This window comes from Hypanus sabinus, chromosome 12 (assembly GCF_030144855.1).
Source record: "Hypanus sabinus isolate sHypSab1 chromosome 12, sHypSab1.hap1, whole genome shotgun sequence".
NCBI lineage: Eukaryota > Metazoa > Chordata > Chondrichthyes > Myliobatiformes > Dasyatidae > Hypanus > Hypanus sabinus.
The window spans coordinates 47,308,385-47,326,307 of NC_082717.1; positions in this window are offsets into that span (position 1 = coordinate 47,308,385).

Consider the following 17,923-nt stretch of genomic DNA (forward strand, 5'->3'; position numbering starts at 1 on the left):
TTGAGTCAGCTGTTTTCTGAGCAATCTAAAACATGCCCTTTAAAGGTTTTTGCTGAAATGAGGTTCTTGGAGTTTACAGCCCACTTCTCGCAAAGCTGATGAATAGATTGGAGTGACCTGGAGCACTGGTGTTCTGAGCTGCGAAGATAAGCATTGTGATTGATGCTCCAGCTTTAATGATGTCTGAATTTTGCAGAGAAGGCTTTTGGAACTTTGTCACTTGCACCTAACACCTCCCAGCTTTTGACACTATTCCCACTCTTCTTTTCCCCATCTGCGTATCACCCTCCACCGCACACTTTCTGTATCCACCCATCATCTTCCAGCTCTTGCTCTATCCCTTCCCTCCACCTCTATACTGGCTATTTCCCCTCCGGCTTATAGTCCAGATGAAGAGTCAAAATCCAGAATGTCCACTGTCCACCTCACTCCACAGCTGACCCACTGGGTCCACCAGGTTTGCATGTGTTACTCCAGGTTTCAGCATCTGCAGTCTTTTGTGTGTTGACATTCTTAGAACCTCTGATGTAGGAAAATGTGATTTGCTTTTCATGTGACTTCACATTATGTCACATTCTGTAAAAATCTTGGAGTTTAGACTGAAAGTGATTGCGGGGAATCACAATTTATAATTAGCCTTCACTTATAGATTACAATGTATGCACCATGCCAAATTTGGGCAGCTTTCTCATGTAAGTGATTGCCTGAGTATAGCCATTCCGTCCGTAGAATAATTGATATTCCTTGTAGGGCATTGTGAAATACCCTTAGAGAGTAAGACCATATATTTTGGATATATACCTCAAGAATGGTTGAAAAGAGATAAATATTTAATGAATATACTGTTGGTGGCTGGTAAAAAAGACTCATACTAGGAAATGGTTATCACAGGAGAGCCCAACTTTAAATACATTGATGGAAATTACAATGGACATTTACAAAATGGAGAAGATAACAGCATCTGTTAATCATAAGCTGGAACAATTTGATTCATACTGGGAAAAATGGGTTAACTACATAATGCGTCATAGGCCTTACTTTATTCTCACAAATCAATGAATCTGTTGTAAAAAAAAAAGATCACTGCCTCCTTGTACATAGTTCTTTCCTTATGCTTGTCTACTCTTTTCTGTAAGTGTATACCTCAGATAAATACTTTGTGGAGATCTGTGATATATATGATTATATGATATATATGTACAATGTCTGAAATACATCTTATGGAAATGTTTGATGAACTGCAATAAAATAATAAATTACAAAAAAAAATAATTGATATTCCTGAAACCAGACCATACCTTTTAACTGGAAGGTGCATTGTGTCTGCACCAAAAGCAGACATGCATTCTGCAACTCATTCTAACAGCTGAAGAGAGGTAATGTAAGAGCTATGGTTTTATTACATGACTCTAATGCAGGAGAGCAGACAAGTTTTTGTAGAGGGCCAGCAGGCAAGCATGGAGATACCTAGAATATCCAGTAGATCCAAAGACATTTATTAGAAGTTGAAAACTGTTGGACATTTCAAAACAGTTGGTCAAAGGCATCTCAAAATCATATTTTAATATTACATTCTGTCAACTGCAGTACAAGCCCCAGGTACAAGCCAAAGTACATACAGTATATAACATATCTTGGCTACTAATAATCTTGATCAATTGTTTCTCTTATTCTGCATTCACATGTCCCACCATATTTCAAAGCTTTCACCTATTGCCAGTTATTCAACACTGGCAAGCAATCACTCATAGATTCTTCTGTGTACTTACTTGTGTCAATCCTGTAGACGCAGCTAACAGCAGATTAAACATCAACATCACATTCCCATGAATGTCGTGGTGTTTATTATCATCAGCATGCTCAAAGCTCAAAGCTCAATCACTATAAAAGGATCAATGAAAGACCACACCAGCAGGTGCAAAATTGTGCAAAATGTAAATTGTACAAATACAAAACGAAAGAAAATAATGATAATAATAATAGGAGAATGCATGGCTCAGAGTTGAAGACGTCTTCCCAGAAACAGAACAGTTCCCTGCGGCAGTACAGGACCAGGTGGTTAACACAGAAAAATATCAAAAATACGTAATAAAAGACCAACAAATTCAAGATGATAAATGCATAAAATGCCAAGAAAAATACAGAAATGATACAACACCTTACAGGATCCTGTAGCAGTTTAACCCAATCTGATTACAATGAAGTGGCAAACATCATTCGACAAAATCTTGCTTTAGAATACAAATTCATAAATGAGATCACATTATACCATAAGTGCACAACTGATCCAGTTATAGAATCCAAATCCCACAAATTACATTATGATAGATCTGTTATTACACATAGGACAATCCATAATAACCATCTGGATATAATATTGCAGGATAAACAAATAAGAAAGACTTACTTAATAGATATAGTCATTCCAAACACACATAGCTTACAGAAATAAGTAAGTGAAAAGCACCAGAAATATGCTGAATTAAAAGAAGAAATTGAAAGACTTTTAAACCTGAACAGGGTATACATAGTCCCCATATTAATATCAACAACTGGTATCATTCCAAAGGCACTACACAATAGCATTAAACAATTAGGGGTACACAGTAATATCCTTGTAAATCTTCAGAAAACCACAATACTAAACATCAATAGAATTGTCCAAAAGTTCCTATAATTGAAAAACGAACATGTTTGGTCATGTCTGTACCGCAGGTTTTACCAGCTTCAGCTGAGAAAAAAAATAAAGAATAACGATAAACAAGGAATAAAGAACATGAAGTGTCCTTGAAAGTGAGTCCATAGGTTGTGGGCACAGTTCAGTGATGGGGCAAGTGAAGTTAACCCCTCTGGTTCAGGAGCCTGATGATAAAGTGGTAATAATTATTCCTGTACCTGTTTGTGTGAGTCAAGAGGTTCCTATACCTTCCTCCTGATGGCAACAGTGAAAAGAGAGCATGAGCTAGGTGTGGCGATTTCTGACGATGGATGCTGCTTTCCTGAGACAACACTCCGTATTGAGGTGTTCAAAGATGGCAACAGCTTTACCCATGATAGACTGGATCATATTGTGACTTTTTGTAGGATTTTCCGTTCAAAGGCATTGGTGTTTCCATGTCAGGCTGTGATGCAGCCAATCAATATATGATCCACCACACACCTATAGGAGTTTATCAAAGTTTTAGATGTCTTGCTGAATCTTTGCAGACTTCTAAGGAGGTAGAGGCACTGCCGTGCTTTCTTCATTATTGCACTTACATACTGGGCACAGGACAGGTCCTCTGAAATGATAACACTGAAGCGTTCTAAGTTGCTGACCCTCTCCACTTCTGATGTCCTGATGAGGACTGGCTCATGGACCCCTAGTTTCCTCCCCCAGAACTCAATAATCAGCTCCTTGGTCTTGCTGACATAGAGAGCACAGTTGTTGTTATGGCACCACTCAGCCAGATTTTCAATCTTGCTCCTATATACTGATTCATCACCACCTTTGATTCACCTTACGACAGTGGCGTCACCAGCAAAAACTTAAATATGGTATTGGAGCTGTGCTTAGCCATACAGTCATAAGTGTAAAGCAACCAGAGCAGGGGCTAAGCACACAGCCTTGTGGTGCACCTGTACTGATGGAGATTGTGGAGGAGATGTTCTTGCCAATCCAAACTGACTGGGGCCTGCAAGTGAGGAAATCGAGGATCCAATCGCATAAGGAGGTATTGAGACCACAGTTTTGAAGCTTATTGATTAGCTTTGAGTGTATAATGGCATTGAATGACAAGTAGTAGTCATTAAAGAGCATACTGATATATTCACCTTTCCTGTCCAGATGTTACAGGGTTGAGTGAAGACCCAATGAAATGACATCTGCAATGGACCTGTTGTGCCAGTAGGGAAACTGATCCAAGTTGCTTCTCAAGCAGGAGGATATGTCTCATCACCAACCTCTCAAAATACTTCATCACAGTGGATGTAAGTGCACTGGATGATAGTCATTGAGGCAGGTTACCATGCTCTTCTTAGGCATCGGTATAATTGAAGCCCACTTGAAGCAGGTGGGTACCTCAGACTGCTGAAGCGAGAGGCTAAAGATCTCAGTGAGCACTCCACCAGCTGATCAGCACAAGTCTTTAGTATTGACCAGGTACCCCATCTGGGCCAGATGCTTTCCATTGGCTCACCACCCGGAAGGATACTCCCACATCGGCCTCAGAGACTGAAATCACAACATTATCAGGGTCTGTGGGAGTTTGTGATAGTTCCTTCATGCTTTGACAGTCATTGAACTCATCTGGAAGTGAAGCTCTGTTGTCACATATTTTGCTTGATTTCACTTTGTAAGAGGTGATAGCATTCAAGCCTTGCCACACACAGCCATCAAGCATTTTTCATTGATTCAAGTTTACTCCAGAATTGCCATTATGCCTGTGGGATGGCTTTCCAGATCATCAATCGTGGACCTCTTGTAGCTTTCTTGGTCGCCAGGCTTGAACGCCTTGGATCTGGCCCTTAGCAGATTGCAGATCCCATGGTTCATGCAAGGCTTCTGGTTGGGGAAGACTTTGAATGATTTTGTAGGGATCTGTTCATCAATGGCATGCTGGATTCATGCATAATTCTACTCCTTGCATCTAACTCTTCCTGAGACAGCACTTTCTGCTTTTATTTACAGATGTATAACTTGAAATAAATTGAGATATTAACCTGTTACAAACTTATCTGTCATGAAATAAAGGCAGGAAGTGCTGGAAAAGTTCAGCCAGTCAGGCAGCATCTGTGAAAAGAGAAACAGAGTTAACATTAACCCTTCTTCAGTCGAGGGAAAGGAAGAAAGTAAGTTGTAGGGTGTAGAGAGGGTAATGGTGGTGGGGGAGGACAGGTAGAGAGCAAATGATAGAGCTGTGAAAAGATGACTTTTGGATTGCCTGGGTTTCAGAGACATCTAGTTGATAGAGTCGTAAAAGCAGGAATAGGGAGAGAAAACAGGCAAAGGAGCATGTATGGCTGTGAAACGTGGATTGGAGTTGTTGCTGATCCTTGACACAAAAAGGGAATTGCCTAAAATACCCATCAAATCAGGAACAGAAAGAGAAAAGCAGAAAGAGAAAGAGAAAGAGAAAAGCAGAGTTAATGTTACAGATTGATAACTTTTCCGTAGAACTGACTAGTTCCGTTACGTGTAAATCTTGAATTTATTATTGTATTTCAAAGGCTACAGCATATCCAGATTGAAGATGAGGTACTATTCCTTTAGCTTAAGCTGGGATAACTGGAACATTAGAGCCGGTAGATAGGTCAGAGTGGGAATGCAGCAGAGAATTAAAAGAACTATTGGCTATCACAATCTTCGTCAATTGGATATCCTATTCAGCATTCATCCATGTTCCTCCATATCTCACAGCTTTCATGTATTTCCAGTTCAAGTTGATCTGTCTGTACAAATATACAACTAAACAAAACAATGTTCTTCCGGACCCCCATCGTGCACCTACAAAACATATAACACACATAGCACATAAAACAAAATATTACCATCAATATGTTAATAAAATTCAAAATGCATGTAGTGTACAGCACAGGAAAAGAGTAAACACCTAGTGACGAGACCTCGGTGGTGGCAGGGTATCCATTAGTCTCACAACCAGAGGAAAGAAGCTGTTACACAGTCTGCCAGTTCTAATCCTAATGTTTCTGTACCTCCTTCCTGATGCTAGTGGGTCAAAGAGATTGTGAGAAGGGTGATAGGGATTCTCAACAATGCTTTGGGCACTTCATCTGCAAAGCTCCCAGTAAATGTCACAAATAGGAGGAAGGGGGACCTTGGTGATCCTCTTGGCAGTTTTTACTACCCTCTGTAGCATCTTGCAGTGTCTGTACCAAACAATGATGCAGCCAGAAAGTACACTCAATGGTGCTCCTATACAAAGTTGTTAGAATGGGACAGGGTGCCTTGCATGCCTCAGTCTCCTCAAAAATGCAGACACTGCTATGCCTTTTGACTAGTGAGGAGGTGTTGAGGGTCCATATTAGATCATCTATTGGGCACACCAGGGAACTTTGTGCTCTTCACTCTCCCCACAGTAGAGCCATTGATGTGCAATGGAGATTGGTCGACCCATGCCTTCCTGAAGTTCACAATCATCACTTTTGTCTTGTCCATGTTGAGACTCAGGTTATTGTTCTTGCACCATTTGAGAAGCCTCTCTACCTCCTCTCTGTATGCCAGCTCATCACTGTTGCTGATGAGGCCGACCACTGTGGTGTCATCAGTGAACTTGATGTTGCGGTTTAAGCTGAATCTGGCAGTGCAGTTGTGAGTCAGGTGGGCACCAATGCTCTGCGTGATAGAGCTTGAGATATTTCTGCCAACTCAGACAGACTGGGGTCACTCTGTCTAGAAGTTCAAGATCCAGTTACAGAGTTGCGTCCCAAAAAGGAACAGTTCACCCACCAGCCTCTGAGAGATGGTCTTGTTAAATGTCAAGCTGATGTCAATGAACAACATACTGGCATATGAGAATTCATTTTCGAGGGGGGACAAGATGGATTGGAGAGCCAGGACTATGGCATCATCAATGGATTGGTTTGAGTGGTAGACAAATTGGAAAGGGTCCAACGTAACTGAAAGGTGGTATTTCATATGATCCATTACCAGCTGCTCAAAACACTTCACGATTGGTGAGGTCAGTACCATTGGGCAGGAATCGATTAGGCCAGTTACCGTCACTCTCTTGGGCACCAGAATGATAGTGGCTGCCTTGAAGCCTACATGGACAGTGGACTAAATAAAAGAGATATTAAAGATGTCCATCAAGACCTCTGTTAGCTAGGCAGCACAGTCTCTCAGAACCTGCAGCTTGGTATGGCTTTACCCTACCTAGGCTACCTTTCCAAATAGAAGCTCAAGAATCCTCCTCTATACTGATAGTGGGTATTCTGCTAGGTGGCCATCCAATCTGTACATGCTTCTCCAGTGTAGAAGAGACTACACTGTACTCTAGATTAGAAAAATATGGGTGAATTGCTGCCTCATTTGGAAAGATTGCTGAAACATTGAATGGATGGAAGGTAAGAGATAAAAGGGTAGGTGTTGTATCTCCTGAACTTGCATGGGAAAGTCCTGCAAGAAGTGAGAAGGTAGGGTGGATCACAAAACTGGAGAAACTTTCTTCAAAACGATGAAAGAGAGGGGGGAAGGGAAGATGTGTCTAGTGGTAGAATCTCATTGAAAGTGAGTTAAGTGGAACTGGGAGAATGGAATGCTCACATGAGATCTGATGGGAGAAAGTATACATAGAAACATAGAAACCATGTATGCATGGCATGACCCCATGCACCCCTCATACAATCTCTTTTCCCTCCTGCCGTCTGGGAAAAGGCACCAAAGCATTCGGGCTTTCACGACCAGACTATATAACAGTTTCTCCCCCATGCTATCGGACTCCTCAATACCCGAAGCCTGGACTGACACTTTGCCCTACTGACCTGTTTATTATTTATTGTAATGCTTGCACTGTTTTTGTGCACTTTATGCAGTTGAGTGTAGGTCTGTAGTCTAGTGTAGCTTTCTCTGTGATTTTTTTTAATTACGTAGTTCAGTCTAGTTTTTTGTACTGTGTCATGTAAACCATGGTCCTGAAAAACGTTGTCTCATTTTTACTATGCACTGTACCAGCAGTTATGGTCGAAATGACAATAAAAGTTGACTTGACTTGAAAATCTACAGCACATTACAGGCCCTTCGGCACACAATGTTGTGCCAACCATGTAACCAACCCTAGAGATTGCCTAGAATTTCCCTTCCGCTTAACCCTCTATACTACTGTGTGGTGCAGATAGCTGTGAGAGTGTTGGCTTAAAGGATTTAAACAAAGAGCAGGACAGGCCCTTTGGCCCACAACATTCTGCCAATATTAAAGTTACAAGGCCTAAGTATACTATTCCTTCTGCTTGCACACAGTCTATGTCACTCCACTGTTATTATTAGAGATACAGCACAGTAAAAGGCCCTTCTTGCCCACCGAGTCCGTGCTGCCCAGTTACACCCACATAACCATTTAACCTACCACCCCGTACGTCTTTGGAATGTGGGAGGAAATTGGAGCACCAGAGGAAATCCATGTCGTCATGGGGAGGTCATACAAACCAGCATGGCTGGCACTGTAGTGCTAGTTGTCCATCGATTTTGGCGATGATGATAGGAACCTATGCAGAAAAGCTTTTAAAGTGGAAAAGCTGCTCCATTGGGGCAGTTCCACTCTCTCAACCTCAGAGGCCCTATTCCAGTGGTATAAATAATCATTGCAACCAGACCTCTTTGCTTGCAGTGGATAGAGCATAGAAATCTACTACATATTACAGGCCCTTCGGCCCACAGTGTTATTCCAACCATGTAAGCTATTCTAGAAACTGCCAAGGATTTCTCTACTGCATAGCCCTCTATTTTTCTGAGCTCCAAGTACCTATCTGAGAGTCTCTTAAAAAACCCCATTGCATCCGCCTCTACCACCACCGCCGGCAGTGCATTCCATGCATTCACCACTCTGTGTGTGAAAAAACTTACCTCTGACATCCACCCTGTATCTACTGCCAAGCACATTAAAACTATTCCCCCTCCTGCCCTTGACAAAGTCATGCCGACTGTCCTTAATCAGATTATGTCTCTCCAAATGCTCAAAAAATCCTGCCTCTCTGGACCTTCTCCAAAAACTTGTCCACCACTGAAGTAAGACTCACTGGCCTATAATTTCTTGGGTTATCTCTACTCCCTTTCTTGAATAAGGGAACATTTGCAACCCTCCAAACCTCAGGTACTTCTCCCGTCCCTATTGATGATGCAAAAATAATCACCAGAGGCTCAGCAATCTCCTCCTTCGCTTCCCACAGTAGCCTAGGGTATATTTCATCCGGACCCGGTGACTTATCTAACTTAATGCTTTTCAAAAGCTCCAGCACATCCTCTTCTTTAATGTCTATATGCTCAAGCATTTCAGTCTGCTGCAGATCATCCTCATAAATACCAAGGTCCTTTTCTCAGGTGAATACTGAAGCGAAGTGTTCATTAAGTACCTCCACTACCTCCTCCAACTCCATGCACATGTTTCCACTATTGCACCTGATTGGTCTATTCTCACACAGCTCATCCTCTTGCTCTTCACATACCTGTAGAATGCCTTGGCGTTTTCCTTAATCCTGCTCGCCAAAGCCTTCTCATGGACCCTTCTGGCTCTCCTAATTTCATTCTTAAACTCCTTCCTGGCAACCTTGTAATTTATAATCCAAAGCTCTAACTAATTCTAGTTTCTTGAACAATTTGTAAGCTTTTCCTTTCTTCTTAACTAGATTTTCTACATCCTTTGTATGCCCTGGTTCTTTTACCCTACCATCCTTTCCCTGCCTCAATGGAACATACCTATGCAGAACCATCACCATGATATCTTCTGTGCCTCGCCATGTCCTTCACTCTTCATGGAACATTGCAAAACTGCATTCACGGCCACTGGACCTCACTGGTGACCTCATCCTCCCAGTCCACCAAAACTGACTTTCCGTGCTAGGATAGGCATATCCCTATCTCACCAGCGTTTGAGGAAAACTGGCTAACCTCATCTTTAGCCTGCCTGTTGAAGCGGTGTTCCAGGATATGGCAGTTGTTGCTTGCAAACAGCTACTTGGAGCCACAGGTGAGAGCTGAGTGTCAGGTGAGGACTGAAGATAAATGAGCTGTCCCCCGAGGGACAGGACATGCCCTCTCATCAGAGGTGCTACCCATACATTCCAATAATGTTACACTGTCGTGGTGTTATACTAATGCTACACTACTGTGCCACTCACAAATGCACCTATCTAGGAGTCTGTTAAATGCCTCTATCTACCTTCACCTCTACCCCTGGCTGCACCTTTCAGGCACCCACCAATCTCTGATTAAAAAAAGGTCCCACACATATCTTTTTATTTTATCCCCTCTCACCTTAAATAAATGCCCTCTACCATTATGCATTTTAATCCTGGGAAAAAGTTACCCGCTGCCCATCATAACTTTGTAAACTTTTATCAGGTTTCCCCTCTACCACTGCTACTAGAGGAAACAACCCTAGTTTGTCTAACCTCTTCTTATCGCACACATGCCCTCTAATCCAGGCAATATTCTGGTAAACCTCTTCTGTAGATCTCCAGAGCCTCTACATCCTTCCTGTAATGGGGTGACCAGAATTGAATATAATAATCTACATGTGGCCTAACTACAGCTGTATAAAGCCGTAACATCCTGGCTCTTGAACTCAATTCTTCGACCTATCCCTTAGGTGGAAAGATCCAGAAAAGGAAGTGAAAGGACTGTGTGCAAGTGAGAATGGGGTGTGGCTGGTGAGTGGAAGGGGTGGTGGTAATTGGCAGCACAAGCAATGTCAATTTTGAATTCTGTATAAGCACAGAAAGCAGCACTGATCCATTTATCAATGCACTGAAACAGTAGCTGAGGGAAGTGGTTTGAATAGGACTAAAACTAGGACTGCTTCATATATCACATGAAGAGACAGGTATAGGGCCATGTGCGTTCCCTGAACCAATTAGACCGTAAAAAGGGAGTGGAGCTAAAGCAGAAGACGTTTAAAGTGAGGACACCCTGTTGGTGCAGAAATATTTGTTGGACCTCTGTTCAAAGAAGAAGCAGAGGCCCTCAGACCATCCTGGTGTGGGATGTTGGTACGGAATGATTCTAGTTCCATGGTGAAGATGAACTAGCTGGGGCTAGGAAAATGGAAATTCTCAAAGCATCAGAGAACATCAGAGACATCTCAGATGTTCAGTGGAGCAAGGGGCAAACCTGAAAGAAACTTTTTTTTTGTTTTGAAACACATTTATTCCCAACTCATTATAGGTCAAGAGCGATGATTCTCACCATAGGTGAGAAAACAAAATTCGGAAAAGAGGAATCTAGCTACGGGTTAAATATTATGTGTTCAGTAGACTTCAGTATTAGTGAAATGGTTAAAGATTGCTGAGATGCTGCACACAGTAGCTCTGGATGCTCAAGTCTTGTTATCTCTGCAATTTTTTCAGCCTCAAAAACAGTACAAAAACCACATTGGCTTGTGGTATTAATGTATGGTCTGCTGCGCATTAAAAATAAAACTCCAAGAAGACAAGTGAAACAGAAAACTACAGAGTGATAAAGACTACTAGAAACCATGTTTTAAAAAAAACACTTTCTCCCCTTAGTTCAGTGCCAGCCCCAGCTATTGAAATTTCTCCTGTTTACAGAATAAAGACGGGGCACAGCCTAACCGCAGTGAATACATCTGAATAATTTTATAGTTACATTTGATTTTATCTCCAGTTTTCTGTGATCTGCACAAGTGCGCATTATATTGATTCTCCTACCCCCAGGACATGCCCATTCATCTACACCAGAACCAGAATCACAACCAGAATCAGAATCAGGTTTATTATCACTGGCATTTGCCATGAAATTTGTTAATTTAACAGCAGCAGTTCAATCCAATACATAAAATAGAAGAAGAGGAAAAAAATAATAATAAATAAGTAAATCAATTACAGTATATGTATATTGAATAGATTAAAATAGTGCAAAAAACCAGAAATAATATATATTAAAACACTGAGGTGGTGTTCATGGGTTCAATGTCCATTTAGGAATCAGATGGCAGAGGGAAGAAGCTGTTCCTGAATCACTGAGTGTGTGCCTTCAGGCTTCTGTACCTCCTTCCTGACGTTAACAGTGAGAAAAGGACATGCCCTGAGTGCTGGAGGTCCTTAATAATGGATGCTGCCTTTCTGAGACACCGCTCCCTGAAGGTGACCTGGGTACTTTGTAGGCTAGTACTCAAGATGGAGCTGACTAGATTTACAACCTTCTGAAGCTTCTTTCAGTCCTGTGCACTAGTCCCTCCATACCAGACAGTGATGCAGTCTGTCAGAATGCTCTTCATTGTACATCTATAGAAGTTTTTGAGTGTATTAGTTGACATACCAAATCTCTCCAAACTCCTCAGTATAGTCAGTGTATTGCCTTCTTTAGAACTGCTTCAATATGTTGGGACCAGGTTAGGTCCTCAGAGATCTTGACATCTAGGAACTTAAAATTTCTCACCCTCTCCACTTCTGATCCCCCTATGAGGATTGGTACGTGTTCTTTCATCTTACCCTTCCTGAAGTCCACAATCAGCTCTTTTGTCTTACTGATGTTGAGTACCAGGTTGTTGCTATGACACCACTCCACTAGTTGGCATATCTCACTCCTGTATGCCCTCTCATCTCCATCTACCAACAATGATTGTATCATCAGCAAATATATCATTGGTATTTGAGCTATGCCTAGCCACACAATCATGGGTATAGAGAGAGTAGAACAGTGGGCTAAGCACACACCCCTGAGGTGCACCAGTATTGATCATCAGCGAGGAGGAGATATTATCACCAAACCGCAGAGACTGTGGTCTTGTGGTTAGGAAGTCGAGGATCCAATTTCAGAGGGAGGTACAGAAGCCCAGGTTCTGTAACTTCTCATTCAGGATTGTGGGAATGATGGTGTTAAATGCTGAGCTGTAGTCGATGAACAGCATCCTGCCATAGGTCTTTGTGTTGTCCAAGTGGTCTTAGGCCGTGTGAAGAGCCATTGAGATTGCATCTGCCATTCACCAGTTGTGATGATAGGCAAATTGCGCTGGTCCAGGTCCTTGCTAAGGTAGGAGTTCAGTCTAGTCATGACCAACCTCTCAAAGCACTTAATCACTGTAGATGTGAGTGCTACCGGGCGATAGTCTTTAAGGCAGCTCACATTATTCTTCTTAGGCACTGATATAATTGTTGCCTTTTTGAAGCAAGTGGGAACTTCCACCCATAGCAATGAGAGGTTGAAAATGTCCTTGAATACTCCCACTAGTTGGTTGGCAGAAGTTTACAGAGCTTTACCAGGTACTCCTTCGGGACCTTCTGCCTTGTGAGGGTTCACCCTCTTTAAAGACAGTCTAACATTGGCCTTTGAGACAGAGATCACAAGGTCATCAGGTGCAGCAGGGATCTTCACAGCTGTAGTTACATTCTCCATTTCAAAGTGGGCATAGAAAGCATTGAGTTCATCTGGTAGTGAAGTATCACTGCCGTTCATGCTATAGGATTTCGCTTTGTAGCAAGTAATGTCTTGAAAACCCTGCCAGAGTTGTCATACATCTGAGTCGCCTCCAACCTCGTTCAAAATTGTCTTTTCGCCCTTGAAATAGCCCTCCGCAAATCATACCTTGTTTTCTGGTACAGACCTGGGTTGCCAGACTTGAATGCCACAGATCTAACCTTCAGCAGAAGATGGTTCATCCACGGCTTTTGGTTTGGGAATTTACAGTAAGTCTTTGAAGGCACACACTCATCCACACAAGTTTTAATGACTGTAAATGCATTGTATTCACAATTGAATAGAACTATTATAGTTTCTCAAAGATCTTCTGCAATTTAGGTCAATGCATTCCTTCAGGATCTTGTTTGACAATATATGTGAAAGCAGTGTTGTAAGTAATTGCTGTGAATTATTTTGTATTCACTGGTAGTTTCACTGAATGTTTACTATCTACCCAGGCCGCTAACACTCCATCTAATAATTACTTTCATTCCACTGGTACTCTGAAGCTCAATCTGCTGGCAACTAATGATCTCTCTGAGTCTTCAGCTTCACTTACAATTTTCACGTTTCCCTGAACATGAGCACGTTTCTGTATGTCAGCTACACTGACATAGCTAACTGTCAATAGCAAAGCTCTCAGTAAAGTCCTTGCTGCTAGGCTGAACCAAAAGATGAACCTATTTGGGATGTTTGGTAACTTGGTGGACTAGAGGCAAAAATTTGTAGATGACAGAGGGTAGCCATGGAGGGGCAAAACCTAGAGCAGTACAGCACAGCGTCTTTGGCACACACCAAACACCATGCCAAATGAAATAAAGTCTCTTCAGCCTGAACATAATCTATGTCCCTCCATTTGTTGCAAATTGATGTGCCTATCTAAAAGGCTCTTAAACACTACTATTATACCTGCTTGCACCACCGCCCCTGGCAGCCTGATCCAGGAACTCACCACTCTCTTCTGTAAAAAAAACATGTTCTGCACATCTCCTTTGATCTTTTCCCCCCTCACTTTAATCACATGTCCTCTAGTATTTGATATTTCTATCCAGAGGAAAAGATTCGGACTTTCTATCCTTTACTACCTCTCATAATGTTCTAAATTTCTATCAGATATCTCCCTCAGCTCCAATGTTTCAGATAAAACAACCCAGGTTAGTTCAGCCTCTCCTTTAAGCTAATGCCCTCTAATCCTGGCTGTGTCTTTTGTATGATTTCCAAAGCCTTCACATGCTTCCTGGGATGCACACAATATTTCAACTGCAGTCTAAGAAAGTTCAACTTAACGGCTTCATGACTTTCTTACTCTTGTACTCAATGCCCATCCAGTGAAGGCAAGCATTCCATATGCCTTCTTTACGCAGGGAGCTATGGACTTGAACATCAACACTGTTAACGATCCTGCCACTAACTCTATACTTTCCACATACATTTTACTTCATAAACTGCAACACTTTACGCTTGCCCAGATTAAACTTCATCTGCCATTTTTCCACCCATATCTGTAGCAGATCTATATCCTGCTGTATCCCTTGACAACCTTCTTCACTGTCTAGAACTCCCACCAATCATTATGTAGTTTGCAACCCACTTGTCTACATTTTCATCCTTGTAGTAAGGTAATCCTTGTGTAGGCCACTGCAAGTGCCTGGCTGACACTTCTTTGAGAGGATGTTCAGTAGAAGTAGAAATTTGTTTTATTCTAAGTTATGTGGAAAGAATGAGAGAAGGAAAAGTAACAAATAGCATCATCAGGAGACAAATGTTAGGGCTTAATTGAACATTGACTGAAGGAAGTAGGTTTTGAAAGTACATCTAAGCTTCACCATCCTCAGTCAAAGTTTCCCACAGCTTCAGCATCATCTTTGATGACAAGGAAATCCCTTTTCTCATAATCCACCCACCCTGCATAAATCCTAATTGTGAAGTAATTACTATCACCAAGCTCAGGTCTAAGAACTGAAAATGCTAGAAAGACTCAGCAGGACATTTGTGGCAATAGAAAGAACGTTAATGTTCAGAACTGGGGGTCTGACCACACAATCTATCTCGCTGTGACCTTGTACCCTCTGGTGTACCTGCACTGCATTTTCTCTGTAGCTTCTTATGCTTTTCTGTTATTGTTTTAACCTGTACCACTTCAATGAACAGTGTAATGAGTTGATCTGTATGAACAATATGCAAGACAAGCTTTTCAATGTACCTGGGCTCCCAGCAGCTTGTTACTAACTTGTCCCTCCCCCTAGTTAAGACCAGATGTTCTGCAGTCTTCTGTACTATCCCTCCATTTTAGCCTTTCTCATATCAATGTCTTATTCCTAAGCAATCTTCTCTGCATTTCTCATACCGACCTCTGCAAGCCTTGCTCACCTCAGTACCTCTTGGTCACATTATGCCAGATTACTTTAGACCACACAATAGTTCTTACAGGCTTACCAATTGTTCCCTTTCCATCATGGTTACTTCCATCAGTGTCACAAAAAAAAACACCCCTACTTTCTCTGATTGTTAGCCAGACTAGCTGCAACAATAGCTTCTATACCACCCTCTAATTTCACCACTGGATTTTCTCAATGACATATTTCTGCTGTCTTTGATCAAGAGGATTAGATTTCAGAGTTAGCCAGAGCTATGCGTTAATGTGGCCATTTCTGTAATGCAACCTAAGCACTGGCTGTGAGTCACTGCTTTATGCAAAAATCCACTTCCGATCACCAGTGCTAATTTTCAAAGTTCATCACCTGTGTGAGATCACACCCTCATTCTGAAAAGTTCACTCTACTTCTATCTCTGCAGTCTCAGAATAAGGGATTTGCATTTTGAATAAACCCGAAGACATTTCTTGGCTCGAAACATACTTTATTGTCTGGATTTCTCTACCCAAGAAGACTGTGGAAACTGAGTATATTCAAAAAACAGATGATTAACTTTTTAAGTGGCAAGGGAGTCAAGGGTGACTGCAGGAGAGTGGTACAGAGCAAGATCAGCCATGAGAAATAGAACGGCCAACTCCTTCTTCTTTTGCTTATGTCATATCATTTTATGCTCTCCACAGATGTCATTCAAGAACTTTCATTATTCTTCGTAAAGTGTAATTTTTGATATTATCGTCAACCACATTACAAGAATAACATCTTGGCAGGATAGACACACAGCACCATCTAGTGAATGCAATTTTTTCCAACATATTGTCCCCTATTGTCTGATTTGAGCATAGAACATTGTGGGTGACTTTATTAAGTTATATAAAATCATGAAGGACATATTTGGGTGAATGTTCACTGTTTCTTTCCCCATGGTAGGGGGATCTAAAACAAGAGGGCACAGGTTTAAGGTGAGAGGGGAAGATTTCAACAGGTTCTGAGAAGAAAGCTTCTTCATAGAGTGAGGCCTTCAGAATGAGCTGCCAGATTAAGTTTTAGAGGCGAGTATAATTACATTTAAAAGACATTTGGACAGGACCATAGATAGGGAAATTTTACAGTGATATGCAACAAATGCAGGCAAATGGGACTGACTCCGGCTGGGACACGCAGAGGTGCTGCAATGCTGTATAATTCTCTGATTCACAATGACTGAGCCTTTTGGAGAAATTGAGGCTAGTGTCTGCACAGCTCCCACACAAGGTCCCAAAGCAACATCGGGAATCCAGTCCACAGTTTCCTCTCATTTACTCCAGCAGTTCTTCTTCAGGCACGTACACAGGAATGGTTCCACTCCCTCCAGTAATTCCTGATCAGCCATATCAACTCATTCATCTGCCATCTGAACTGACCCAAAAACCCATTCCCAGCATCTGACAGTTCCCCAGATTGTTAATCCAAATCCTCAACTGCCAGTTGAGCCCTCCCAAATGACAACACCTCAACCTGCTCATAACACGCCAAGCTGTAATTCAGGATCCCGATCAAATACTCTTCTCTTGCCGCAAGGCCAGCTCCAGATATACTAAAGAAATTTGATCCCTTCCCAGAAAAGGCAGCTCATCCAATGATCTCAGCATTCATTCCACGCTTGGCTTCAGAGTACACTCACCGGGTTTATTTTCCAAGGCCAGTGTTTGTTGCCCATTCCTATTTAACCTTAACAAGTGGATGATGAGCCAACTTTTTGACCTGCTGCAGTCCTTTTTGTGACAGTGCTCTTATAGTATTCTAGGGTGGAGTGTTCCATAATATAGATCCAATCACGATGAATGATTGGCAATGTATTTCTAAGGTCCATGACTATTAGAGGAACCTGCAGATGGTGGAACTCTCGTGCGCCTGCTGCCTATGCCAAATTTAGTGGTGGAGGTTGCAAGTTTGGTAGGGACTAGGCTTGACTGGAGTATACTTCGGGTGGTAGGGTGGAGATAAGTCTCTGCCAACGGAGGTGTAAGGTGCAAACTCCACCACTAAATTTGGTCAAAAGAGATGATGAGCAAAATTAAATAGCGTACACAGCTTTCTTGTGACAGCATGGTTCTTGAAGCAATCAGTACTCGTCGAAAAACAAGTTGAGCCGCATCTTGAAAACATACCACTTGTCATGAAGTAACCAGGCTGTAATCTCACAGTGTGGTTGATGGTGGGATGAAGGCACCATAGCTACTGCATGGCAAATAGCAGAGCCTTGCGTTAGTTGAGTGTCTTCTGGGTGCTGAAGGTGTAGTATCACTTTCAGTTTACAGAAATACATGGATGGATTGCAAGATAATGTGCTCAGTCCTGTACTATTTGTAGCCTTGGGGAGGTGTGGACTACAAATCAATATTACTAATCAGCTTGCCTACACATGATCACATTACCCAGT